The following is a 26,703-nucleotide window of genomic DNA, read 5'->3' on the forward strand; positions in this document are numbered from 1 at the left end:
GCTAGTGGGTAGAATCACATTTACCTTAGGAACCTCTCGTCGGATGCAGCCCCTCCCCCAACACTGACAAGATGCAGCAGCCATTGGGGATGGCAGTTAGCGGTTGGATTCCAGGTGGAATGTTGGTGTGTACCGCGAGGCTTGTTGTGGCTGTTGGATCCTAGGTAACCGGGCAGAGTTCTGTGGGTGGATCAGTGTGATGGAGGGGCTGCCGCCCTCTGTGGAGCTTGGCTTAGGTGTTTGGTCCGGGAAGCTGTGTAAGTTCGAGATACTGCTGCTGCCCAAAGACCTGAGGTCACAGGTCAGTTTCCAGAACCTGAAAGGGCAGACAGTGGAAGATCTGCCTGTCATCAGCTTACTGGTGAGGCTCCGAGGTACTTTCAGACTTGCCCAGTCCTGGTGAAGTCAACTTTAGGGGAGACACGAAGAGAAGCTGGCCGAAAAGCTGGCTGAACGGATTGAGGAGAGATGCGAACACATGGATGAGAGATGTTCTGCTACAATGGAGAATACTGGCGTGGAGACAGCTGTAGAGGATACCAGGCTCCAAAGACATTCATGAGACATATTGAACCTCGCTGATACTGGCAGAAACATACGGAGTGCCAACGTGGACTTGAGGAAGTTCCTCAATTCTCTTCTCCAAGAACGGGTCCAAGGTCCCTGACGTCTGCAAGAGAAGAGATGGCAGAGATGATCAAAACGCTCCTGTTCTTGGAAGAGGTCATGGGAATCCACACTTCCCAAGGGGCCTTCCCAAGCCATTCAGACCAGAATTCACCAAGCCCAGGTAAGCCTTTTCCCAGGTTTGGGCCTAGCTAGCAAGCACTTGCCTTCCCTCCCCTCCACACAGGCATCCATTTTGAAGGATCAGTAGCTGAGCTGCAATGAAGCCATTACGAGTAAAACAAGCCCCTCCTAGAATCAGAGTTCCTCCAGCTTCACACTCTGTGAACAACAGTGAACTCCTTAAAGGTCCAATAAACTTGGCTGAAATAGATAGGAATTGAATACTTAGCTCACACCTAGAAACGATGGCCTTCCGCTAGATTCAGCAAATGTTGTGCTTATGTCTTCCCTGGGGTGAAGGGAGTGTGGTAAGAGAGGGGAATCTGACTGAACTTGAATCTGTATTAGGCCTCAATTTTTCAAGACAGTATAGGTAAATAGTACAAGTCAGAAAGAGAACTGTACTGTAAAAGTCGCCAATGATATAAAAGACACAGCTTATGTGGATCGTCTTTCACTTGAGTCAAGCCCCCGTGGGCACTATATCATGCGGGTGCAGACTTGGTTGCGTTAAATGGCTTTACCCAACATGATCGGATGATTAAGCGTTCTCATCACTGATAGAAGAACACCTGGTTCTCCATAGACTAGCATAATTGCAGCAGGGTTCTCCTAGCTAGAATGCCTCTAGGTGCTTTTGGATTCAAACCTAAATGTATATATTTGGTTTCTTTCCTCTTGTATTTTCCTAGAGAGGGATGTTACCCCTTGAAATGCCAATATTGGCCAGTAGGTGTCATTGGGAGTAAAGGGCACCAATGCACAAGTGTATCCAAGTTTGGGGGTTATTTCAAGTTTCCAATAGTTATTTCATGGTTCCTGTTGGTTTCGGAGGCTTCAACCGTAAAGAGCCGACATGAACCCTTTAACAGTTTGGACTGCCAATTTGCATTCTATCTGTCTAGGTTTTCCGTCGAGCTGACAAAATGTTACCAAAATTGACAAGTCTGGCTTCTAGGTCGATTGAGTGTGTTTCAAAAAATAACTTCATTTCCGTATAACTCCCAAAACATGTAAATGAATTCTTTTAAACTTCTTAAAGACTGCAAATGAGATATCAACACAATGTCAAAACAGGTGTATTCGGACCATCCCTCCCACCACGGCTGTATAGAAACAAAGAGCTAAGCAAATATCACATTTCTGTGAAATGTATCTGGATAGTGTTGATTCATCGATGCCCAGTTGGCAGAGAAGAAGTGCAACCTGCACTCACTCGCTCCCATGAACAGAGCAATGGAAACATCCACTCACCCAGCCCTTGGCACAGGACACTTGCCGAAGAGAGGTCTGTTACTTCCAAAGACAGGATGAGGCCTCAGGACACCTGGAAGCAGGAGAAGGCAAAGCAGGAAATGGAATCCAGTGAGGGTCTGACCCCTAGTGATGGAGCAACAAGGGTGAACCTCTGTTTAACTTGGACGCACACTCTCAAGCGGACAGGAGACATGGGATAGAAGGTGATGTGCTGAGATTTACAAGAGTGCACAGCAGATGCTTGGCTGACAGAACTCAAAGAAACCAGCGCAAAATATCCCCACAGTTGATTCGGAGTCCAAGATCCCAGCTGCCACATTTGAGGTAGCAGAGGCAACGTTCTGTGAGGGATAGGGCTACGAATGATGGCACACGCTGAGTCTCAGGGATCTGGAGTGCATTGTGGGATGTGGTGGGTCGAATCAAGAGAGCAAACCAAAATGTGTACCAATGATAAAGCATCAAAACTGGTCACGTGGTTGAGATTACCAATATGTCCCATGGCCACACCCAGTGCATCTGCAGGACCAGGGACCAATTGGGCATTTTGCCAATAGAGCACGTGTGGGGCTGAATCAGAGATATCGTTCATCTGGTCTGAGGGATCCAGGGGGCCTTGGTTTTGAAATCAGAATGAAAAGCCTTAGGATCTGCTACATTCATAACCTGGGCTGGGATTATGGTTTGGTTTGAGGCACAGGATGCGCAACAGCTGTGTGGTTGCCTTCGTGCACCCGTGCCACAAGGATGAGAGGACAAGGAAGAGTGGTCCAAGTCCACAGCGTTAGAAGAGGAAGCATTACCTACAGCATTATCTCCCTAAAGCGGATGCTACATTTTGGATGGCACCAGCACGGTACGGCACCGAGGACACCAAGGTAGGTGTGCGGGATCATTCCAGCAGGCCCTGATATGTGACATCCATAGATATGCTTCCACTGTTGCTTCTGTAGACAGAGAAGCTCTGAGAAGAACTGCTTTCATTGGCACATTCCCGTGGAACTACAAAGCACAAGCGCACTCTCAGTTTGCTGTTTTGGAAACACTCCAAAATGACATAGAGCAGAATGCAGAGCTGAGAACCTTTAAAAGCTTCATTTCCACAAGAGGAAGTGTCCTGCGCACTTTCAGAATTGTGAGATAAGCATTATCAAAATGAAGTTATGCAAATCGAAATAGTATTGGTTTTTCATCAAAACTAATGCAACAACAGCAATTGGAGATATACCAGACAACACACACAGGAACACGATATGGCATCAATGTCTAGGAGAAATTGTCCGCACAGAAATCCCATGGAATTGCGTAGAGCCAAAAGTCTAAAATTTTCACTTAACAAAGCCCTAGAAGTCCACATTACATACCTGATATTACCTGAGCAGTAGAGGTGAAGAAGTACAGTAAAAGAAACAGGAAGTACCATTTTCAGTTCCAAAGATATTGAAGGCCCAAAAGATAAGCTTTCAAACAACTAGACTGCAAAACGCTATCCAGACCATGTGTTGAAAATGGAGGTCAGGAAATCACTGAAAAACAACAGTGTCTCAGAATCACATAAGGCAGAATACCGGAAAAGGGGAAGAGAAAGTCTAAAGACGAGCCAAAAAATATCAGGAAACTCAATGGATGTGATAATATCAGGGCTAAAATTTAGTCGTAAGCAGACTAGATAATGCAGAGGGACGCGTGAATGACTGTGAAGACATGGGATCAGAAAAACCTCGGTCAGAAGCAGACATAGGAAAGCAAGTGCAAAGCAATGTAAACATTGCTGTTGAACCCTGGGTTAAGACAGGGCATGAAAGACTAGAATTCATAAGGGTCCCAGATGGAAAAGCAAGAGATAAGGAAACAAAAAATGTCTGAAAATTTATCTGTAGAAAAATCAGACTGAAACTTCCTGAAAGCCAAGAAAGAATCATGTATGCGAATTCAGGAATTACACAGCATCCAAAGGAGGTGGAATCCCAATAGACCTACCAGCAGCTGTATGATTCAAATCAACAAAGCTCACGAATATCACAGTGATTTAAAATGCACCTGGAGGAAACAACATAGTCACAAGGGAACCTCAAGAGGGGATTCAGCTGATATCTCGGCAGCAATATTGCAGGAGAGGGAGGAGTGCCAGGACACAGACCATATCCTGAATGGCCAAATGCTGCCACCTAGGGGAGCCTATGCCACATGACCGCCAGTCCTAATAACGGCAGAGCTAGAAAATTCCACAAACCGGCAAATCTTAAAAGATTTCAGCAGTTCAAAACTTATCCTACAAGAATGGTTGAGAAATCTACCCTGAATAGAAAAGCAGCAAGATGAAATGGAAAGAAGAAACCATTATTGGAAATGCAAGAAGAGCATGAGTGGCAAAGAAGAAACAAGAAGAAGGCAAGGAGGACATCAAAACCCTAAAGATGGGAGAGGGAAGCAGGAAATCATAGGTGATTGGAAGCACTCTCTTAAGTGAATCAGCTTACTTGACTCTCTGTTTCAAGCTTAAGGAGAGATGCATGGCCTGTCGTGTTTGCAATACAAGCGAGAAGCAGACCAACAAAGAATCAAACCAACAAGCAAACACCAAAATGGTACGGTTGGCTGATATTTACCAAGGGAACCATGATTATTCAAAAGAAAATACTTAAGGTGATGTCAAGGATCATTCAGCATGCATCGACCCATTATCGCGGCTTGCATGTACTCAGCACACTTGTATTCGGAGGCGTGCATTCATATTCGTAAATTTTGATTCATAAGAACATATCGTGACCTAACCCTAATGCCGATTTGGAATCAAATGGATTCCTAGTCCGTGATGTAGACTTGTATGTCTTCCAACAGGATGAAGGAATGCCATATTCTAGGCTACGTAGAGAAGAATTGTAAGAAGCCTATAACAAAGGCAAGTAGCTCTGCCAAAGTGTACTAAGAGCAAAAGAGACTGACAGCAAAGTGCACATTGGGGTTGGTTTCATTTCTTGGAATTTCAGCCCCCATGAAACCAATGGATCCATGTCCTGAGAGTGCGGGTGTTTCAGCAGAAATCAGGCGACGCATATGTATTCCGGGTGTACGGATATTATAGGAACATAAGTCTCCTTTAGTGGGTCTCTGTGTACTGTGAACTGTTAGAAAGTTTAAAGACGTGTGAAACCATCAACTGAAAAGGGACACACTTCCCTCCATTGGTACTGTGCATAGAGATCTGAACAAAAGGAAAGAGGGAAGAAGAAAGGCCCATGGGACGCTAGTGGGTAGAATCACATTTACCTTAGGAACTTCTCGTCGGATGCAGCCCCTCCCCCAACACTGACAAGATGCAGCAGCCATTGGGGATGGCAGTTAGCGGTTGGATTCCAGGTGGAATGTTGGTGTGTACCGCGAGGCTTGTTGTGGCTGTTGGATCCTAGGTAACCGGGCAGAGTTCTGTGGGTGGATCAGTGTGATGGAGGGGCTGCCGCCCTCTGTGGAGCTTGGCTTAGGTGTTTGGTCCGGGAAGCTGTGTAAGTTCGAGATACTGCTGCTGCCCAAAGACCTGAGGTCACAGGTCAGTTTCCAGAACCTGAAAGGGCAGACAGTGGAAGATCTGCCTGTCATCAGCTTACTGGTGAGGCTCCGAGGTACTTTCAGACTTGCCCAGTCCTGGTGAAGTCAACTTTAGGGGAGACACGAAGAGAAGCTGGCCGAAAAGCTGGCTGAACGGATTGAGGAGAGATGCGAACACATGGATGAGAGATGTTCTGCTACAATGGAGAATACTGGCGTGGAGACAGCTGTAGAGGATACCAGGCTCCAAAGACATTCATGAGACATATTGAACCTCGCTGATACTGGCAGAAACATACGGAGCGCCAACGTGGACTTGAGGAAGTTCCTCAATTCTCTTCTCCAAGAACGGGTCCAAGGTCCCTGACGTCTGCAAGAGAAGAGATGGCAGAGATGATCAAAACGCTCCTGTTCTTGGAAGAGGTCATGGGAATCCACACTTCCCAAGGGGCCTTCCCAAGCCATTCAGACCAGAATTCACCAAGCCCAGGTAAGCCTTTTCCCAGGTTTGGGCCTAGCTAGCAAGCAATTGCCTTCCCTCCCCTCCACACAGGCATCCATTTTGAAGGATCAGTAGCTGAGCTGCAATGAAGCCATTACGAGTAAAACAAGCCCCTCCTAGAATCAGAGTTCCTCCAGCTTCACACTCTGTGAACAACAGTGAACTCCTTAAAGGTCCAATAAACTTGGCTGAAATAGATAGGAATTGAATACTTAGCTCACACCTAGAAACGATGGCCTTCCGCTAGATTCAGCAAATGTTGTGCTTATGTCTTCCCTGGGGTGAAGGGAGTGTGGTAAGAGAGGGGAATCTGACTGAACTTGAATCTGTATTAGGCCTCAATTTTTCAAGACAGTATAGGTAAATAGTACAAGTCAGAAAGAGAACTGTACTGTAAAAGTCGCCAATGATATAAAAGACACAGCTTATGTGGATCGTCTTTCACTTGAGTCAAGCCCCCGTGGGCACTATATCATGCGGGTGCAGACTTGGTTGCGTTAAATGGCTTTACCCAACATGATCGGATGATTAAGCGTTCTCATCACTGATAGAAGAACACCTGGTTCTCCATAGACTAACATAATTGCAGCAGGGTTCTCCTAGCTAGAATGCCTCTAGGTGCTTTTGGATTCAAACCTAAATGTATATATTTGGTTTCTTTCCTCTTGTATTTTCCTAGAGAGGGATGTTACCCCTTGAAATGCCAATATTGGCCAGTAGGTGTCATTGGGAGTAAAGGGCACCAATGCACAAGTGTATCCAAGTTTGGGGGTTATTTCAAGTTTCCAATAGTTATTTCATGGTTCCTGTTGGTTTCGGAGGCTTCAACCGTAAAGAGCCGACATGAACCCTTTAACAGTTTGGACTGCCAATTTGCATTCTATCTGTCTAGGTTTTCCGTCGAGCTGACAAAATGTTACCAAAATTGACAAGTCTGGCTTCTAGGTCGATTGAGTGTGTTTCAAAAAATAACTTCATTTCCGTATAACTCCCAAAACATGTAAATGAATTCTTTTAAACTTCTTAAAGACTGCAAATGAGATATCAACACAATGTCAAAACAGGTGTATTCGGACCATCCCTCCCACCACGGCTGTATAGAAACAAAGAGCTAAGCAAATATCACATTTCTGTGAAATGTATCTGGATAGTGTTGATTCATCGATGCCCAGTTGGCAGAGAAGAAGTGCAACCTGCACTCACTCGCTCCCATGAACAGAGCAATGGAAACATCCACTCACCCAGCCCTTGGCACAGGACACTTGCCGAAGAGAGGTCTGTTACTTCCAAAGACAGGATGAGGCCTCAGGACACCTGGAAGCAGGAGAAGGCAAAGCAGGAAATGGAATCCAGTGAGGGTCTGACCCCTGGTGATGGAGCAACAAGGGTGAAACTCTGTTTAACATGGACGCACACTCTCAAGCGGACAGGAGACATGGGATAGAAGGTGATGTGCTGAGATTTACAAGAGTGCACAGCAGATGCTTGGCTGACAGAACTCAAAGAAACCAGCGCAAAATATCCCCACAGTTGATTCGGAGTCCAAGATCCCAGCTGCCACATTTGAGGTAGCAGAGGCAACGTTCTGTGAGGGATAGGGCTACGAATGATGGCACACGCTGAGTCTCAGGGATCTGGAGTGCATTGTGGGATGTGGTGGGTCGAATCAAGAGAGCAAACCAAAATGTGTACCAATGATAAAGCATCAAAACTGGTCACGTGGTTGAGATTACCAATATGTCCCATGGCCACAGCCAGTGCATCTGCAGGACCAGGGACCAATTGGGCATTTTGCCAATAGAGCACGTGTGGGGCTGAATCAGAGATATCGTTCATCTGGTCTGAGGGATCCAGGGGGCCTTGGTTTTGAAATCAGAATGAAAAGACTTAGGATCTGCTACATTCATAACCTGGGCTGGGATTATGGTTTGGTTTGAGGCACAGGATGCGCAACAGCTGTGTGGTTGCCTTCGTGCACCCGTGCCACAAGGATGAGAGGACAAGGAAGAGTGGTCCAAGTCCACAGCGTTAGAAGAGGAAGCATTACCTACAGCATTATCTCCCTAAAGCGGATGCTACATTTTGGATGGCACCAGCACGGTACGGCACCGAGGACACCAAGGTAGGTCTGCGGGATCATTCCAGCAGGCCCTGATATGTGACATCCATAGATATGCATTCCACTGGTGTTTCTGTAGACAGAGAAGCTCTGAGAAGAACTGCTTTCATTGGGACATTCCCGTGGAACTACAAAGCACAAGCGCACTCTCAGTTTGCTGTTTTGGAAACACTCCAAAATGACATAGAGCAGAATGCAGAGCTGAGAACCTTTAAAAGCTTCATTTCCACAAGAGGAAGTGTCCTGCGCACTTTCAGAATTGTGAGATAAGCATTATCAAAATGAAGTTATGCAAATCGAAATAGTATTGGTTTTTCATCAAAACTAATGCAACAACAGCAATTGGAGATATACCAGACAACACACACAGGAACACGATATGGCATCAATGTCTAGGAGAAATTGTCCGCACAGAAATCCCATGGAATTGCGTAGAGCCAAAAGTCTAAAATTTTCACTTAACAAAGCCCTAGAAGTCCACATTACATACCTGATATTACCTGAGCAGTAGAGGTGAAGAAGTACAGTAAAAGAAACAGGAAGTACCATTTTCAGTTCCAAAGATATTGAAGGCCCAAAAGATAAGCTTTCAAACAACTAGACTGCAAAACGCTATCCAGACCATGTGTTGAAAATGGAGGTCAGGAAATCACTGAAAAACAACAGTGTCTCAGAATCACATAAGGCAGAATACCGGAAAAGGGGAAGAGAAAGTCTAAAGACGAGCCAAAAAATATCAGGAAACTCAATGGATGTGATAATATCAGGGCTAAAATTTAGTCGTAAGCAGACTAGATAATGCAGAGGGACGCGTGAATGACTGTGAAGACATGGGATCAGAAAAACCTCGGTCAGAAGCAGACATAGGAAAGCAAGTGCAAAGCAATGTAAACATTGCTGTTGAACCCTGGGTTAAGACAGGGCATGAAAGACTAGAATTCATAAGGGTCCCAGATGGAAAAGCAAGAGATAAGGAAACAAAAAATGTCTGAAAATTTATCTGTAGAAAAATCAGACTGAAACTTCCTGAAAGCCAAGAAAGAATCATGTATGCGAATTCAGGAATTACACAGCATCCAAAGGAGGTGGAATCCCAATAGACCTACCAGCAGCTGTATGATTCAAATCAACAAAGCTCACGAATATCACAGTGATTTACAATGCACCTGGAGGAAACAACATAGTCACAAGGGAACCTCAAGAGGGGATTCAGCTGATATCTCGGCAGCAATATTGCAGGAGAGGGAGGAGTGCCAGGACACAGACCATATCCTGAATGGCCAAATGCTGCCACCTAGGGGAGCCTATGCCACATGACCGCCAGTCCTAATAACGGCAGAGCTAGAAAATTCCACAAACCGGCAAATCTTAAAAGAATTCAGCAGTTCAAAACTTATCCTACAAGAATGGTTGAGAAATCTACCCTGAATAGAAAAGCAGCAAGATGAAATGGAAAGAAGAAACCATTATTGGAAATGCAAGAAGAGCATGAGTGGCAAAGAAGAAACAAGAAGAAGGCAAGGAGGACATCAAAACCCTAAAGATGGGAGAGGGAAGCAGGAAATCATAGGTGATTGGAAGCACTCTCTTAAGTGAATCAGCTTATTTGACTCTCTGTTTCAAGCTTAAGGAGAGATGCATGGCCTGTCGTGTTTGCAATACAAGCGAGAAGCAGACCAACAAAGAATCAAACCAACAAACAAACACCAAAATGGTACGGTTGGCTGATATTTACCAAGGGAACCATGATTATTCAAAAGAAAATACTTAAGGTGATGTCAAGGATCATTCAGCATGCATCGACCCATTATCGCGGCTTGCATGTACTCAGCACACTTGTATTCGGAGGCGTGCATTCATATTCGTAAATTTTGATTCATAAGAACATATCGTGACCTAACCCTAATGCCGATTTGGAATCAAATGGATTCCTAGTCCGTGATGTAGACTTGTATGTCTTCCAACAGGATGAAGGAATGCCATATTCTAGGCTACGTAGAGAAGAATTGTAAGAAGCCTATAACAAAGGCAAGTAGCTCTGCCAAAGTGTACTAAGAGCAAAAGAGACTGACAGCAAAGTGCACATTGGGGTTGGTTTCATTTCTTGGAATTTCAGCCCCCATGAAACCAATGGATCCATGTCCTGAGAGTGCGGGTGTTTCAGCAGAAATCAGGCGACGCATATGTATTCCGGGTGTACGGATATTATAGGAACATAAGTCTCCTTTAGTGGGTCTCTGTGTACTGTGAACTGTTAGAAAGTTTAAAGACGTGTGAAACCATCAACTGAAAAGGGACACACTTCCCTCCATTGGTACTGTGCATAGAGATCTGAACAAAAGGAAAGAGGGAAGAAGAAAGGCCCATGGGACGCTAGTGGGTAGAATCACATTTACCTTAGGAACTTCTCGTCGGATGCAGCCCCTCCCCCAACACTGACAAGATGCAGCAGCCATTGGGGATGGCAGTTAGCGGTTGGATTCCAGGTGGAATGTTGGTGTGTACCGCGAGGCTTGTTGTGGCTGTTGGATCCTAGGTAACCGGGCAGAGTTCTGTGGGTGGATCAGTGTGATGGAGGGGCTGCCGCCCTCTGTGGAGCTTGGCTTAGGTGTTTGGTCCGGGAAGCTGTGTAAGTTCGAGATACTGCTGCTGCCCAAAGACCTGAGGTCACAGGTCAGTTTCCAGAACCTGAAAGGGCAGACAGTGGAAGATCTGCCTGTCATCAGCTTACTGGTGAGGCTCCGAGGTACTTTCAGACTTGCCCAGTCCTGGTGAAGTCAACTTTAGGGGAGACACGAAGAGAAGCTGGCCGAAAAGCTGGCTGAACGGATTGAGGAGAGATGCGAACACATGGATGAGAGATGTTCTGCTACAATGGAGAATACTGGCGTGGAGACAGCTGTAGAGGATACCAGGCTCCAAAGACATTCATGAGACATATGGAACCTCGCTGATACTGGCAGAAACATACGGAGTGCCAACGTGGACTTGAGGAAGTTCCTCAATTCTCTTCTCCAAGAACGGGTCCAAGGTCCCTGACGTCTGCAAGAGAAGAGATGGCAGAGATGATCAAAACGCTCCTGTTCTTGGAAGAGGTCATGGGAATCCACACTTCCCAAGGGGCCTTCCCAAGCCATTCAGACCAGAATTCACCAAGCCCAGGTAAGCCTTTTCCCAGGTTTGGGCCTAGCTAGCAAGCAATTGCCTTCCCTCCCCTCCACACAGGCATCCATTTTGAAGGATCAGTAGCTGAGCTGCAATGAAGCCATTACGAGTAAAACAAGCCCCTCCTAGAATCAGAGTTCCTCCAGCTTCACACTCTGTGAACAACAGTGAACTCCTTAAAGGTCCAATAAACTTGGCTGAAATAGATAGGAATTGAATACTTAGCTCACACCTAGAAACGATGGCCTTCCGCTAGATTCAGCAAATGTTGTGTCTATGTCTTCCCTGGGGTGAAGGGAGTGTGGTAAGAGAGGGGAATCTGACTGAACTTGAATCTGTATTAGGCCTCAATTTTTCAAGACAGTATAGGTAAATAGTACAAGTCAGAAAGAGAACTGTACTGTAAAAGTCGCCAATGATATAAAAGACACAGCTTATGTGGATCGTCTTTCACTTGAGTCAAGCCCCCGTGGGCACTATATCATGCGGGTGCAGACTTGGTTGCGTTAAATGGCTTTACCCAACATGATCGGATGATTAAGCGTTCTCATCACTGATAGAAGAACACCTGGTTCTCCATAGACTAGCATAATTGCAGCAGGGTTCTCCTAGCTAGAATGCCTCTAGGTGCTTTTGGATTCAAACCTAAATGTATATATTTGGTTTCTTTCCTCTTGTATTTTCCTAGAGAGGGATGTTACCCCTTGAAATGCCAATATTGGCCAGTAGGTGTCATTGGGAATAAAGGGCACCAATGCACAAGTGTATCCAAGTTTGGGGGTTATTTCAAGTTTCCAATAGTTATTTCATGGTTCCTGTTGGTTTCGGAGGCTTCAACCGTAAAGAGCCGACATGAACCCTTTAACAGTTTGGACTGCCAATTTGCATTCTATCTGTCTAGGTTTTCCGTCGAGCTGACAAAATGTTACCAAAATTGACAAGTCTGGCTTCTAGGTCGATTGAGTGTGTTTTAAAAAATAACTTCATTTCCGTATAACTCCCAAAACATGTAAATGAATTCTTTTAAACTTCTTAAAGACTGCAAATGAGATATCAACACAATGTCAAAACAGGTGTATTCGGACCATCCCTCCCACCACGGCTGTATAGAAACAAAGAGCTAAGCAAATATCACATTTCTGTGAAATGTATCTGGATAGTGTTGATTCATCGATGCCCAGTTGGCAGAGAAGAAGTGCAACCTGCACTCACTCGCTCCCATGAACAGAGCAATGGAAACATCCACTCACCCAGCCCTTGGCACAGGACACTTGCCGAAGAGAGGTCTGTTACTTCCAAAGACAGGATGAGGCCTCAGGACACCTGGAAGCAGGAGAAGGCAAAGCAGGAAATGGAATCCAGTGAGGGTCTGACCCCTGGTGATGGAGCAACAAGGGTGAACCTCTGTTTAACTTGGACGCACACTCTCAAGCGGACAGGAGACATGGGATAGAAGGTGATGTGCTGAGATTTACAAGAGTGCACAGCAGATGCTTGGCTGACAGAACTCAAAGAAACCAGCGCAAAATATCCCCACAGTTGATTCGGAGTCCAAGATCCCAGCTGCCACATTTGAGGTAGCAGAGGCAACGTTCTGTGAGGGATAGGGCTACGAATGATGGCACACGCTGAGTCTCAGGGATCTGGAGTGCATTGTGGGATGTGGTGGGTCGAATCAAGAGAGCAAACCAAAATGTGTACCAATGATAAAGCATCAAAACTGGTCACGTGGTTGAGATTACCAATATGTCCCATGGCCACAGCCAGTGCATCTGCAGGACCAGGGACCAATTGGGCATTTTGCCAATAGAGCACGTGTGGGGCTGAATCAGAGATATCGTTCATCTGGTCTGAGGGATCCAGGGGGCCTTGGTTTTGAAATCAGAATGAAAAGCCTTAGGATCTGCTACATTCATAACCTGGGCTGGGATTATGGTTTGGTTTGAGGCACAGGATGCGCAACAGCTGTGTGGTTGCCTTCGTGCACCCGTGCCACAAGGATGAGAGGACAAGGAAGAGTGGTCCAAGTCCACAGCGTTAGAAGAGGAAGCATTACCTACAGCATTATCTCCCTAAAGCGGATGCTACATTTTGGATGGCACCAGCACGGTACGGCACCGAGGACACCAAGGTAGGTCTGCGGGATCATTCCAGCAGGCCCTGATATGTGACATCCATAGATATGCATTCCACTGGTGTTTCTGTAGACAGAGAAGCTCTGAGAAGAACTGCTTTCATTGGGACATTCCCGTGGAACTACAAAGCACAAGCGCACTCTCAGTTTGCTGTTTTGGAAACACTCCAAAATGACATAGAGCAGAATGCAGAGCTGAGAACCTTTAAAAGCTTCATTTCCACAAGAGGAAGTGTCCTGCGCACTTTCAGAATTGTGAGATAAGCATTATCAAAATGAAGTTATGCAAATCGAAATAGTATTGGTTTTTCATCAAAACTAATGCAACAACAGCAATTGGAGATATACCAGACAACACACACAGGAACACGATATGGCATCAATGTCTAGGAGAAATTGTCCGCACAGAAATCCCATGGAATTGCGTAGAGCCAAAAGTCTAAAATTTTCACTTAACAAAGCCCTAGAAGTCCACATTACATACCTTATATTACCTGAGCAGTAGAGGTGAAGAAGTACAGTAAAAGAAACAGGAAGTACCATTTTCAGTTCCAAAGATATTGAAGGCCCAAAAGATAAGCTTTCAAACAACTAGACTGCAAAACGCTATCCAGAAAATGTGTTGAAAATGGAGGTCAGGAAATCACTGAAAAACAACAGTGTCTCAGAATCACATAAGGCAGAATACCGGAAAAGGGGAAGAGAAAGTCTAAAGACGAGCCAAAAAATATCAGGAAACTCAATGGATGTGATAATATCAGGGCTAAAATTTAGTCGTAAGCAGACTAGATAATGCAGAGGGACGCGTGAATGACTGTGAAGACATGGGATCAGAAAAACCTCGGTCAGAAGCAGACATAGGAAAGCAAGTGCAAAGCAATGTAAACATTGCTGTTGAACCCTGGGTTAAGACAGGGCATGAAAGACTAGAATTCATAAGGGTCCCAGATGGAAAAGCAAGAGATAAGGAAACAAAAAATGTCTGAAAATTTATCTGTAGAAAAATCAGACTGAAACTTCCTGAAAGCCAAGAAAGAATCATGTATGCGAATTCAGGAATTACACAGCATCCAAAGGAGGTGGAATCCCAATAGACCTACCAGCAGCTGTATGATTCAAATCAACAAAGCTCACGAATATCACAGTGATTTAAAATGCACCTGGAGGAAACAACATAGTCACAAGGGAACCTCAAGAGGGGATTCAGCTGATATCTCGGCAGCAATATTGCAGGAGAGGGAGGAGTGCCAGGACACAGACCATATCCTGAATGGCCAAATGCTGCCACCTAGGGGAGCCTATGCCACATGACCGCCAGTCCTAATAACGGCAGAGCTAGAAAATTCCACAAACCGGCAAATCTTAAAAGAATTCAGCAGTTCAAAACTTATCCTACAAGAATGGTTGAGAAATCTACCCTGAATAGAAAAGCAGCAAGATGAAATGGAAAGAAGAAACCATTATTGGAAATGCAAGAAGAGCATGAGTGGCAAAGAAGAAACAAGAAGAAGGCAAGGAGGACATCAAAACCCTAAAGATGGGAGAGGGAAGCAGGAAATCATAGGTGATTGGAAGCACTCTCTTAAGTGAATCAGCTTATTTGACTCTCTGTTTCAAGCTTAAGGAGAGATGCATGGCCTGTCGTGTTTGCAATACAAGCGAGAAGCAGACCAACAAAGAATCAAACCAACAAACAAACACCAAAATGGTACAGTTGGCTGATATTTACCAAGGGAACCATGATTATTCAAAAGAAAATACTTAAGGTGATGTCAAGGATCATTCAGCATGCATCGACCCATTATCGCGGCTTGCATGTACTCAGCACACTTGTATTCGGAGGCGTGCATTCATATTCGTAAATTTTGATTCATAAGAACATATCGTGACCTAACCCTAATGCCGATTTGGAATCAAATGGATTCCTAGTCCGTGATGTAGACTTGTATGTCTTCCAACAGGATGAAGGAATGCCATATTCTAGGCTACGTAGAGAAGAATTGTAAGAAGCCTATAACAAAGGCAAGTAGCTCTGCCAATGTGTACTAAGAGCAAAAGAGACTGACAGCAAAGTGCACATTGGGGTTGGTTTCATTTCTTGGAATTTCAGCCCCCATGAAACCAATGGATCCATGTCCTGAGAGTGCGGGTGTTTCAGCAGAAATCAGGCGACGCATATGTATTCCGGGTGTACGGATATTATAGGAACATAAGTCTCCTTTAGTGGGTCTCTGTGTACTGTGAACTGTTAGAAAGTTTAAAGACGTGTGAAACCATCAACTGAAAAGGGACACACTTCCCTCCATTGGTACTGTGCATAGAGATCTGAACAAAAGGAAAGAGGGAAGAAGAAAGGCCCATGGGACGCTAGTGGGTAGAATCACATTTACCTTAGGAACTTCTCGTCGGATGCAGCCCCTCCCCCAACACTGACAAGATGCAGCAGCCATTGGGGATGGCAGTTAGCGATTGGATTCCAGGTGGAATGTTGGTGTGTACCGCGAGGCTTGTTGTGGCTGTTGGATCCTAGGTAACCGGGCAGAGTTCTGTGGGTGGATCAGTGTGATGGAGGGGCTGCCGCCCTCTGTGGAGCTTGGCTTAGGTGTTTGGTCCGGGAAGCTGTGTAAGTTCGAGATACTGCTGCTGCCCAAAGACCTGAGGTCACAGGTCAGTTTCCAGAACCTGAAAGGGCAGACAGTGGAAGATCTGCCTGTCATCAGCTTACTGGTGAGGCTCCGAGGTACTTTCAGACTTGCCCAGTCCTGGTGAAGTCAACTTTAGGGGAGACACGAAGAGAAGCTGGCCGAAAAGCTGGCTGAACGGATTGAGGAGAGATGCGAACACATGGATGAGAGATGTTCTGCTACAATGGAGAATACTGGCGTGGAGACAGCTGTAGAGGATACCAGGCTCCAAAGACATTCATGAGACATATTGAACCTCGCTGATACTGGCAGAAACATACGGAGCGCCAACGTGGACTTGAGGAAGTTCCTCAATTCTCTTCTCCAAGAACGGGTCCAAGGTCCCTGACGTCTGCAAGAGAAGAGATGGCAGAGATGATCAAAACGCTCCTGTTCTTGGAAGAGGTCATGGGAATCCACACTTCCCAAGGGGCCTTCCCAAGCCATTCAGACCAGAATTCACCAAGCCCAGGTAAGCCTTTTCCCAGGTTTGGGCCTAGCTAGCAAGCACTTGCCTTCCCTCCCCTCCACACAGGCATCCATTTTGAAGGATCAGTAGCTGAGCTGCAATGAAGCCATTACGAGTAAAACAAGCCCCTCCTAGAATCAGAGTTCCTCCAGCTTCACACTCTGTGAACAACAGTGAACTCCTTAAAGGTCCAATAAACTTGGCTGAAATAGATAGGAATTGAATACTTAGCTCACACCTAGAAACGATGGCCTTCCGCTAGATTCAGCAAATGTTGTGCTTATGTCTTCCCTGGGGTGAAGGGAGTGTGGTAAGAGAGGGGAATCTGACTGAACTTGAATCTGTATTAGGCCTCAATTTTTCAAGACAGTATAGGTAAATAGTACAAGTCAGAAAGAGAACTGTACTGTAAAAGTCGCCAATGATATAAAAGACACAGCTTATGTGGATCGTCTTTCACTTGAGTCAAGCCCCCGTGGGCACTATATCATGCGGGTGCAGACTTGGTTGCGTTAAATGGCTTTACCCAACATGATCGGATGATTAAGCGTTCTCATCACTGATAGAAGAACACCTGGTTCTCCATAGACTAACATAATTGCAGCAGGGTTCTCCTAGCTAGAATGCCTCTAGGTGCTTTTGGATTCAAACCTAAATGTATATATTTGGTTTCTTTCCTCTTGTATTTTCCTAGAGAGGGATGTTACCCCTTGAAATGCCAATATTGGCCAGTAGGTGTCATTGGGAGTAAAGGGCACCAATGCACAAGTGTATCCAAGTTTGGGGGTTATTTCAAGTTTCCAATAGTTATTTCATGGTTCCTGTTGGTTTCGGAGGCTTCAACCGTAAAGAGCCGACATGAACCCTTTAACAGTTTGGACTGCCAATTTGCATTCTATCTGTCTAGGTTTTCCGTCGAGCTGACAAAATGTTACCAAAATTGACAAGTCTGGCTTCTAGGTCGATTGAGTGTGTTTCAAAAAATAACTTCATTTCCGTATAACTCCCAAAACATGTAAATGAATTCTTTTAAACTTCTTAAAGACTGCAAATGAGATATCAACACAATGTCAAAACAGGTGTATTCGGACCATCCCTCCCACCACGGCTGTATAGAAACAAAGAGCTAAGCAAATATCACATTTCTGTGAAATGTATCTGGATAGTGTTGATTCATCGATGCCCAGTTGGCAGAGAAGAAGTGCAACCTGCACTCACTCGCTCCCATGAACAGAGCAATGGAAACATCCACTCACCCAGCCCTTGGCACAGGACACTTGCCGAAGAGAGGTCTGTTACTTCCAAAGACAGGATGAGGCCTCAGGACACCTGGAAGCAGGAGAAGGCAAAGCAGGAAATGGAATCCAGTGAGGGTCTGACCCCTGGTGATGGAGCAACAAGGGTGAAACTCTGTTTAACATGGACGCACACTCTCAAGCGGACAGGAGACATGGGATAGAAGGTGATGTGCTGAGATTTACAAGAGTGCACAGCAGATGCTTGGCTGACAGAACTCAAAGAAACCAGCGCAAAATATCCCCACAGTTGATTCGGAGTCCAAGATCCCAGCTGCCACATTTGAGGTAGCAGAGGCAACGTTCTGTGAGGGATAGGGCTACGAATGATGGCAAACGCTGAGTCTCAGGGATCTGGAGTGCATTGTGGGATGTGGTGGGTCGAATCAAGAGAGCAAACCAAAATGTGTACCAATGATAAAGCATCAAAACTGGTCACGTGGTTGAGATTACCAATATGTCCCATGGCCACAGCCAGTGCATCTGCAGGACCAGGGACCAATTGGGCATTTTGCCAATAGAGCACGTGTGGGGCTGAATCAGAGATATCGTTCATCTGGTCTGAGGGATCCAGGGGGCCTTGGTTTTGAAATCAGAATGAAAAGACTTAGGATCTGCTACATTCATAACCTGGGCTGGGATTATGGTTTGGTTTGAGGCACAGGATGCGCAACAGCTGTGTGGTTGCCTTCGTGCACCTGTGCCACAAGGATGAGAGGACAAGGAAGAGTGGTCCAAGTCCACAGCGTTAGAAGAGGAAGCATTACCTACAGCATTATCTCCCTAAAGCGGATGCTACATTTTGGATGGCACCAGCACGGTACGGCACCGAGGACACCAAGGTAGGTCTGCGGGATCATTCCAGCAGGCCCTGATATGTGACATCCATAGATATGCATTCCACTGGTGTTTCTGTAGACAGAGAAGCTCTGAGAAGAACTGCTTTCATTGGCACATTCCCGTGGAACTACAAAGCACAAGCGCACTCTCAGTTTGCTGTTTTGGAAACACTCCAAAATGACATAGAGCAGAATGCAGAGCTGAGAACCTTTAAAAGCTTCATTTCCACAAGAGGAAGTGTCCTGCGCACTTTCAGAATTGTGAGATAAGCATTATCAAAATGAAGTTATGCAAATCGAAATAGTATTGGTTTTTCATCAAAACTAATGCAACAACAGCAATTGGAGATATACCAGACAACACACACAGGAACACGATATGGCATCAATGTCTAGGAGAAATTGTCCGCACAGAAATCCCATGGAATTGCGTAGAGCCAAAAGTCTAAAATTTTCACTTAACAAAGCCCTAGAAGTCCACATTACATACCTGATATTACCTGAGCAGTAGAGGTGAAGAAGTACAGTAAAAGAAACAGGAAGTACCATTTTCAGTTCCAAAGATATTGAAGGCCCAAAAGATAAGCTTTCAAACAACTAGACTGCAAAACGCTATCCAGACCATGTGTTGAAAATGGAGGTCAGGAAATCACTGAAAAACAACAGTGTCTCAGAATCACATAAGGCAGAATACCGGAAAAGGGGAAGAGAAAGTCTAAAGACGAGCCAAAAAATATCAGGAAACTCAATGGATGTGATAATATCAGGGCTAAAATTTAGTCGTAAGCAGACTAGATAATGCAGAGGGACGCGTGAATGACTGTGAAGACATGGGATCAGAAAAACCTCGGTCAGAAGCAGACATAGGAAAGCAAGTGCAAAGCAATGTAAACATTGCTGTTGAACCCTGGGTTAAGACAGGGCATGAAAGACTAGAATTCATAAGGGTCCCAGATGGAAAAGCAAGAGATAAGGAAACAAAAAATGTCTGAAAATTTATCTGTAGAAAAATCAGACTGAAACTTCCTGAAAGCCAAGAAAGAATCATGTATGCGAATTCAGGAATTACACAGCATCCAAAGGAGGTGGAATCCCAATAGACCTACCAGCAGCTGTATGATTCAAATCAACAAAGCTCACGAATATCACAGTGATTTACAATGCACCTGGAGGAAACAACATAGTCACAAGGGAACCTCAAGAGGGGATTCAGCTGATATCTCGGCAGCAATATTGCAGGAGAGGGAGGAGTGCCAGGACACAGACCATATCCTGAATGGCCAAATGCTGCCACCTAGGGGAGCCTATGCCACATGACCGCCAGTCCTAATAACGGCAGAGCTAGAAAATTCCACAAACCGGCAAATCTTAAAAGAATTCAGCAGTTCAAAACTTATCCTACAAGAATGGTTGAGAAATCTACCCTGAATAGAAAAGCAGCAAGATGAAATGGAAAGAAGAAACCATTATTGGAAATGCAAGAAGAGCATGAGTGGCAAAGAAGAAACAAGAAGAAGGCAAGGAGGACATCAAAACCCTAAAGATGGGAGAGGGAAGCAGGAAATCATAGGTGATTGGAAGCACTCTCTTAAGTGAATCAGCTTATTTGACTCTCTGTTTCAAGCTTAAGGAGAGATGCATGGCCTGTCGTGTTTGCAATACAAGCGAGAAGCAGACCAACAAAGAATCAAACCAACAAACAAACACCAAAATGGTACGGTTGGCTGATATTTACCAAGGGAACCATGATTATTCAAAAGAAAATACTTAAGGTGATGTCAAGGATCATTCAGCATGCATCGACCCATTATCGCGGCTTGCATGTACTCAGCACACTTGTATTCGGAGGCGTGCATTCATATTCGTAAATTTTGATTCATAAGAACATATCGTGACCTAACCCTAATGCCGATTTGGAATCAAATGGATTCCTAGTCCGTGATGTAGACTTGTATGTCTTCCAACAGGATGAAGGAATGCCATATTCTAGGCTACGTAGAGAAGAATTGTAAGAAGCCTATAACAAAGGCAAGTAGCTCTGCCAAAGTGTACTAAGAGCAAAAGAGACTGACAGCAAAGTGCACATTGGGGTTGGTTTCATTTCTTGGAATTTCAGCCCCCATGAAACCAATGGATCCATGTCCTGAGAGTGCGGGTGTTTCAGCAGAAATCAGGCGACGCATATGTATTCCGGGTGTACGGATATTATAGGAACATAAGTCTCCTTTAGTGGGTCTCTGTGTACTGTGAACTGTTAGAAAGTTTAAAGACGTGTGAAACCATCAACTGAAAAGGGACACACTTCCCTCCATTGGTACTGTGCATAGAGATCTGAACAAAAGGAAAGAGGGAAGAAGAAAGGCCCATGGGACGCTAGTGGGTAGAATCACATTTACCTTAGGAACTTCTCGTCGGATGCAGCCCCTCCCCCAACACTGACAAGATGCAGCAGCCATTGGGGATGGCAGTTAGCGGTTGGATTCCAGGTGGAATGTTGGTGTGTACCGCGAGGCTTGTTGTGGCTGTTGGATCCTAGGTAACCGGGCAGAGTTCTGTGGGTGGATCAGTGTGATGGAGGGGCTGCCGCCCTCTGTGGAGCTTGGCTTAGGTGTTTGGTCCGGGAAGCTGTGTAAGTTCGAGATACTGCTGCTGCCCAAAGACCTGAGGTCACAGGTCAGTTTCCAGAACCTGAAAGGGCAGACAGTGGAAGATCTGCCTGTCATCAGCTTACTGGTGAGGCTCCGAGGTACTTTCAGACTTGCCCAGTCCTGGTGAAGTCAACTTTAGGGGAGACACGAAGAGAAGCTGGCCGAAAAGCTGGCTGAACGGATTGAGGAGAGATGCGAACACATGGATGAGAGATGTTCTGCTACAATGGAGAATACTGGCGTGGAGACAGCTGTAGAGGATACCAGGCTCCAAAGACATTCATGAGACATATGGAACCTCGCTGATACTGGCAGAAACATACGGAGCGCCAACGTGGACTTGAGGAAGTTCCTCAATTCTCTTCTCCAAGAACGGGTCCAAGGTCCCTGACGTCTGCAAGAGAAGAGATGGCAGAGATGATCAAAACGCTCCTGTTCTTGGAAGAGGTCATGGGAATCCACACTTCCCAAGGGGCCTTCCCAAGCCATTCAGACCAGAATTCACCAAGCCCAGGTAAGCCTTTTCCCAGGTTTGGGCCTAGCTAGCAAGCACTTGCCTTCCCTCCCCTCCACACAGGCATCCATTTTGAAGGATCAGTAGCTGAGCTGCAATGAAGCCATTACGAGTAAAACAAGCCCCTCCTAGAATCAGAGTTCCTCCAGCTTCACACTCTGTGAACAACAGTGAACTCCTTAAAGGTCCAATAAACTTGGCTGAAATAGATAGGAATTGAATACTTAGCTCACACCTAGAAACGATGGCCTTCCGCTAGATTCAGCAAATGTTGTGCTTATGTCTTCCCTGGGGTGAAGGGAGTGTGGTAAGAGAGGGGAATCTGACTGAACTTGAATCTGTATTAGGCCTCAATTTTTCAAGACAGTATAGGTAAATAGTACAAGTCAGAAAGAGAACTGTACTGTAAAAGTCGCCAATGATATAAAAGACACAGCTTATGTGGATCGTCTTTCACTTGAGTCAAGCCCCCGTGGGCACTATATCATGCGGGTGCAGACTTGGTTGCGTTAAATGGCTTTACCCAACATGATCGGATGATTAAGCGTTCTCATCACTGATAGAAGAACACCTGGTTCTCCATAGACTAACATAATTGCAGCAGGGTTCTCCTAGCTAGAATGCCTCTAGGTGCTTTTGGATTCAAACCTAAATGTATATATTTGGTTTCTTTCCTCTTGTATTTTCCTAGAGAGGGATGTTACCCCTTGAAATGCCAATATTGGCCAGTAGGTGTCATTGGGAGTAAAGGGCACCAATGCACAAGTGTATCCAAGTTTGGGGGTTATTTCAAGTTTCCAATAGTTATTTCATGGTTCCTGTTGGTTTCGGAGGCTTCAACCGTAAAGAGCCGACATGAACCCTTTAACAGTTTGGACTGCCAATTTGCATTCTATCTGTCTAGGTTTTCCGTCGAGCTGACAAAATGTTACCAAAATTGACAAGTCTGGCTTCTAGGTCGATTGAGTGTGTTTCAAAAAATAACTTCATTTCCGTATAACTCCCAAAACATGTAAATGAATTCTTTTAAACTTCTTAAAGACTGCAAATGAGATATCAACACAATGTCAAAACAGGTGTATTCGGACCATCCCTCCCACCACGGCTGTATAGAAACAAAGAGCTAAGCAAATATCACATTTCTGTGAAATGTATCTGGATAGTGTTGATTCATCGATGCCCAGTTGGCAGAGAAGAAGTGCAACCTGCACTCACTCGCTCCCATGAACAGAGCAATGGAAACATCCACTCACCCAGCCCTTGGCACAGGACACTTGCCGAAGAGAGGTCTGTTACTTCCAAAGACAGGATGAGGCCTCAGGACACCTGGAAGCAGGAGAAGGCAAAGCAGGAAATGGAATCCAGTGAGGGTCTGACCCCTGGTGATGGAGCAACAAGGGTGAAACTCTGTTTAACATGGACGCACACTCTCAAGCGGACAGGAGACATGGGATAGAAGGTGATGTGCTGAGATTTACAAGAGTGCACAGCAGATGCTTGGCTGACAGAACTCAAAGAAACCAGCGCAAAATATCCCCACAGTTGATTCGGAGTCCAAGATCCCAGCTGCCACATTTGAGGTAGCAGAGGCAACGTTCTGTGAGGGATAGGGCTACGAATGATGGCAAACGCTGAGTCTCAGGGATCTGGAGTGCATTGTGGGATGTGGTGGGTCGAATCAAGAGAGCAAACCAAAATGTGTACCAATGATAAAGCATCAAAACTGGTCACGTGGTTGAGATTACCAATATGTCCCATGGCCACAGCCAGTGCATCTGCAGGACCAGGGACCAATTGGGCATTTTGCCAATAGAGCACGTGTGGGGCTGAATCAGAGATATCGTTCATCTGGTCTGAGGGATCCAGGGGGCCTTGGTTTTGAAATCAGAATGAAAAGACTTAGGATCTGCTACATTCATAACCTGGGCTGGGATTATGGTTTGGTTTGAGGCACAGGATGCGCAACAGCTGTGTGGTTGCCTTCGTGCACCCGTGCCACAAGGATGAGAGGACAAGGAAGAGTGGTCCAAGTCCACAGCGTTAGAAGAGGAAGCATTACCTACAGCATTATCTCCCTAAAGCGGATGCTACATTTTGGATGGCACCAGCACGGTACGGCACCGAGGACACCAAGGTAGGTCTGCGGGATCATTCCAGCAGGCCCTGATATGTGACATCCATAGATATGCATTCCACTGGTGTTTCTGTAGACAGAGAAGCTCTGAGAAGAACTGCTTTCATTGGGACATTCCCGTGGAACTACAAAGCACAAGCGCACTCTCAGTTTGCTGTTTTGGAAACACTCCAAAATGACATAGAGCAGAATGCAGAGCTGAGAACCTTTAAAAGCTTCATTTCCACAAGAGGAAGTGTCCTGCGCACTTTCAGAATTGTGAGATAAGCATTATCAAAATGAAGTTATGCAAATCGAAATAGTATTGGTTTTTCATCAAAACTAATGCAACAACAGCAATTGGAGATATACCAGACAACACACACAGGAACACGATATGGCATCAATGTCTAGGAGAAATTGTCCGCACAGAAATCCCATGGAATTGCGTAGAGCCAAAAGTCTAAAATTTTCACTTAACAAAGCCCTAGAAGTCCACATTACATACCTGATATTACCTGAGCAGTAGAGGTGAAGAAGTACAGTAAAAGAAACAGGAAGTACCATTTTCAGTTCCAAAGATATTGAAGGCCCAAAAGATAAGCTTTCAAACAACTAGACTGCAAAACGCTATCCAGACCATGTGTTGAAAATGGAGGTCAGGAAATCACTGAAAAACAACAGTGTCTCAGAATCACATAAGGCAGAATACCGGAAAAGGGGAAGAGAAAGTCTAAAGACGAGCCAAAAAATATCAGGAAACTCAATGGATGTGATAATATCAGGGCTAAAATTTAGTCGTAAGCAGACTAGATAATGCAGAGGGACGCGTGAATGACTGTGAAGACATGGGATCAGAAAAACCTCGGTCAGAAGCAGACATAGGAAAGCAAGTGCAAAGCAATGTAAACATTGCTGTTGAACCCTGGGTTAAGACAGGGCATGAAAGACTAGAATTCATAAGGGTCCCAGATGGAAAAGCAAGAGATAAGGAAACAAAAAATGTCTGAAAATTTATCTGTAGAAAAATCAGACTGAAACTTCCTGAAAGCCAAGAAAGAATCATGTATGCGAATTCAGGAATTACACAGCATCCAAAGGAGGTGGAATCCCAATAGACCTACCAGCAGCTGTATGATTCAAATCAACAAAGCTCACGAATATCACAGTGATTTACAATGCACCTGGAGGAAACAACATAGTCACAAGGGAACCTCAAGAGGGGATTCAGCTGATATCTCGGCAGCAATATTGCAGGAGAGGGAGGAGTGCCAGGACACAGACCATATCCTGAATGGCCAAATGCTGCCACCTAGGGGAGCCTATGCCACATGACCGCCAGTCCTAATAACGGCAGAGCTAGAAAATTCCACAAACCGGCAAATCTTAAAAGAATTCAGCAGTTCAAAACTTATCCTACAAGAATGGTTGAGAAATCTACCCTGAATAGAAAAGCAGCAAGATGAAATGGAAAGAAGAAACCATTATTGGAAATGCAAGAAGAGCATGAGTGGCAAAGAAGAAACAAGAAGAAGGCAAGGAGGACATCAAAACCCTAAAGATGGGAGAGGGAAGCAGGAAATCATAGGTGATTGGAAGCACTCTCTTAAGTGAATCAGCTTATTTGACTCTCTGTTTCAAGCTTAAGGAGAGATGCATGGCCTGTCGTGTTTGCAATACAAGCGAGAAGCAGACCAACAAAGAATCAAACCAACAAACAAACACCAAAATGGTACGGTTGGCTGATATTTACCAAGGGAACCATGATTATTCAAAAGAAAATACTTAAGGTGATGTCAAGGATCATTCAGCATGCATCGACCCATTATCGCGGCTTGCATGTACTCAGCACACTTGTATTCGGAGGCGTGCATTCATATTCGTAAATTTTGATTCATAAGAACATATCGTGACCTAACCCTAATGCCGATTTGGAATCAAATGGATTCCTAGTCCGTGATGTAGACTTGTATGTCTTCCAACAGGATGAAGGAATGCCATATTCTAGGCTACGTAGAGAAGAATTGTAAGAAGCCTATAACAAAGGCAAGTAGCTCTGCCAAAGTGTACTAAGAGCAAAAGAGACTGACAGCAAAGTGCACATTGGGGTTGGTTTCATTTCTTGGAATTTCAGCCCCCATGAAACCAATGGATCCATGTCCTGAGAGTGCGGGTGTTTCAGCAGAAATCAGGCGACGCATATGTATTCCGGGTGTACGGATATTATAGGAACATAAGTCTCCTTTAGTGGGTCTCTGTGTACTGTGAACTGTTAGAAAGTTTAAAGACGTGTGAAACCATCAACTGAAAAGGGACACACTTCCCTCCATTGGTACTGTGCATAGAGATCTGAACAAAAGGAAAGAGGGAAGAAGAAAGGCCCATGGGACGCTAGTGGGTAGAATCACATTTACCTTAGGAACTTCTCGTCGGATGCAGCCCCTCCCCCAACACTGACAAGATGCAGCAGCCATTGGGGATGGCAGTTAGCGGTTGGATTCCAGGTGGAATGTTGGTGTGTACCGCGAGGCTTGTTGTGGCTGTTGGATCCTAGGTAACCGGGCAGAGTTCTGTGGGTGGATCAGTGTGATGGAGGGGCTGCCGCCCTCTGTGGAGCTTGGCTTAGGTG

General features: G+C 45.2%; 5 long non-coding RNA genes across 5 annotated transcripts; all 5 read right to left on the reverse strand.

Moving 5' to 3' along the window:
- Window positions 1-476: 476 nt before the first annotated feature.
- On the reverse strand, window positions 477-5,398 carry LOC140693094 (uncharacterized). Its single transcript, XR_012068750.1, has 3 exons — window positions 5,317-5,398; window positions 2,044-2,116; window positions 477-670 (listed from the first exon to the last, which is right to left on the reverse strand). It is a non-coding gene; the product is annotated as an uncharacterized lncRNA (long non-coding RNA).
- Window positions 5,399-5,760: 362 nt separating this feature from the next.
- Window positions 5,761-10,747, reverse strand: LOC140693083 (uncharacterized). The gene is made up of 3 exons (XR_012068738.1): window positions 10,610-10,747; window positions 7,336-7,408; window positions 5,761-5,962 (listed from the first exon to the last, which is right to left on the reverse strand). It is a non-coding gene; the product is annotated as an uncharacterized lncRNA (long non-coding RNA).
- A 302-nt stretch (window positions 10,748-11,049) lies between these two features.
- On the reverse strand, window positions 11,050-16,018 carry LOC140693075 (uncharacterized). Its single transcript, XR_012068730.1, has 3 exons — window positions 15,903-16,018; window positions 12,629-12,701; window positions 11,050-11,255 (listed from the first exon to the last, which is right to left on the reverse strand). It is a non-coding gene; the product is annotated as an uncharacterized lncRNA (long non-coding RNA).
- Window positions 16,019-16,346: 328 nt separating this feature from the next.
- Window positions 16,347-21,333, reverse strand: LOC140693079 (uncharacterized). The gene is made up of 3 exons (XR_012068734.1): window positions 21,196-21,333; window positions 17,922-17,994; window positions 16,347-16,548 (listed from the first exon to the last, which is right to left on the reverse strand). It is a non-coding gene; the product is annotated as an uncharacterized lncRNA (long non-coding RNA).
- Window positions 21,334-21,723: 390 nt separating this feature from the next.
- On the reverse strand, window positions 21,724-26,626 carry LOC140693102 (uncharacterized). Its single transcript, XR_012068758.1, has 3 exons — window positions 26,489-26,626; window positions 23,215-23,287; window positions 21,724-21,841 (listed from the first exon to the last, which is right to left on the reverse strand). It is a non-coding gene; the product is annotated as an uncharacterized lncRNA (long non-coding RNA).
- Window positions 26,627-26,703: the final 77 nt, after the last annotated feature.

Source organism: Vicugna pacos, unplaced genomic scaffold, assembly GCF_048564905.1.
Source record: "Vicugna pacos unplaced genomic scaffold, VicPac4 scaffold_19, whole genome shotgun sequence".
Lineage (NCBI taxonomy): Eukaryota > Metazoa > Chordata > Mammalia > Artiodactyla > Camelidae > Vicugna > Vicugna pacos.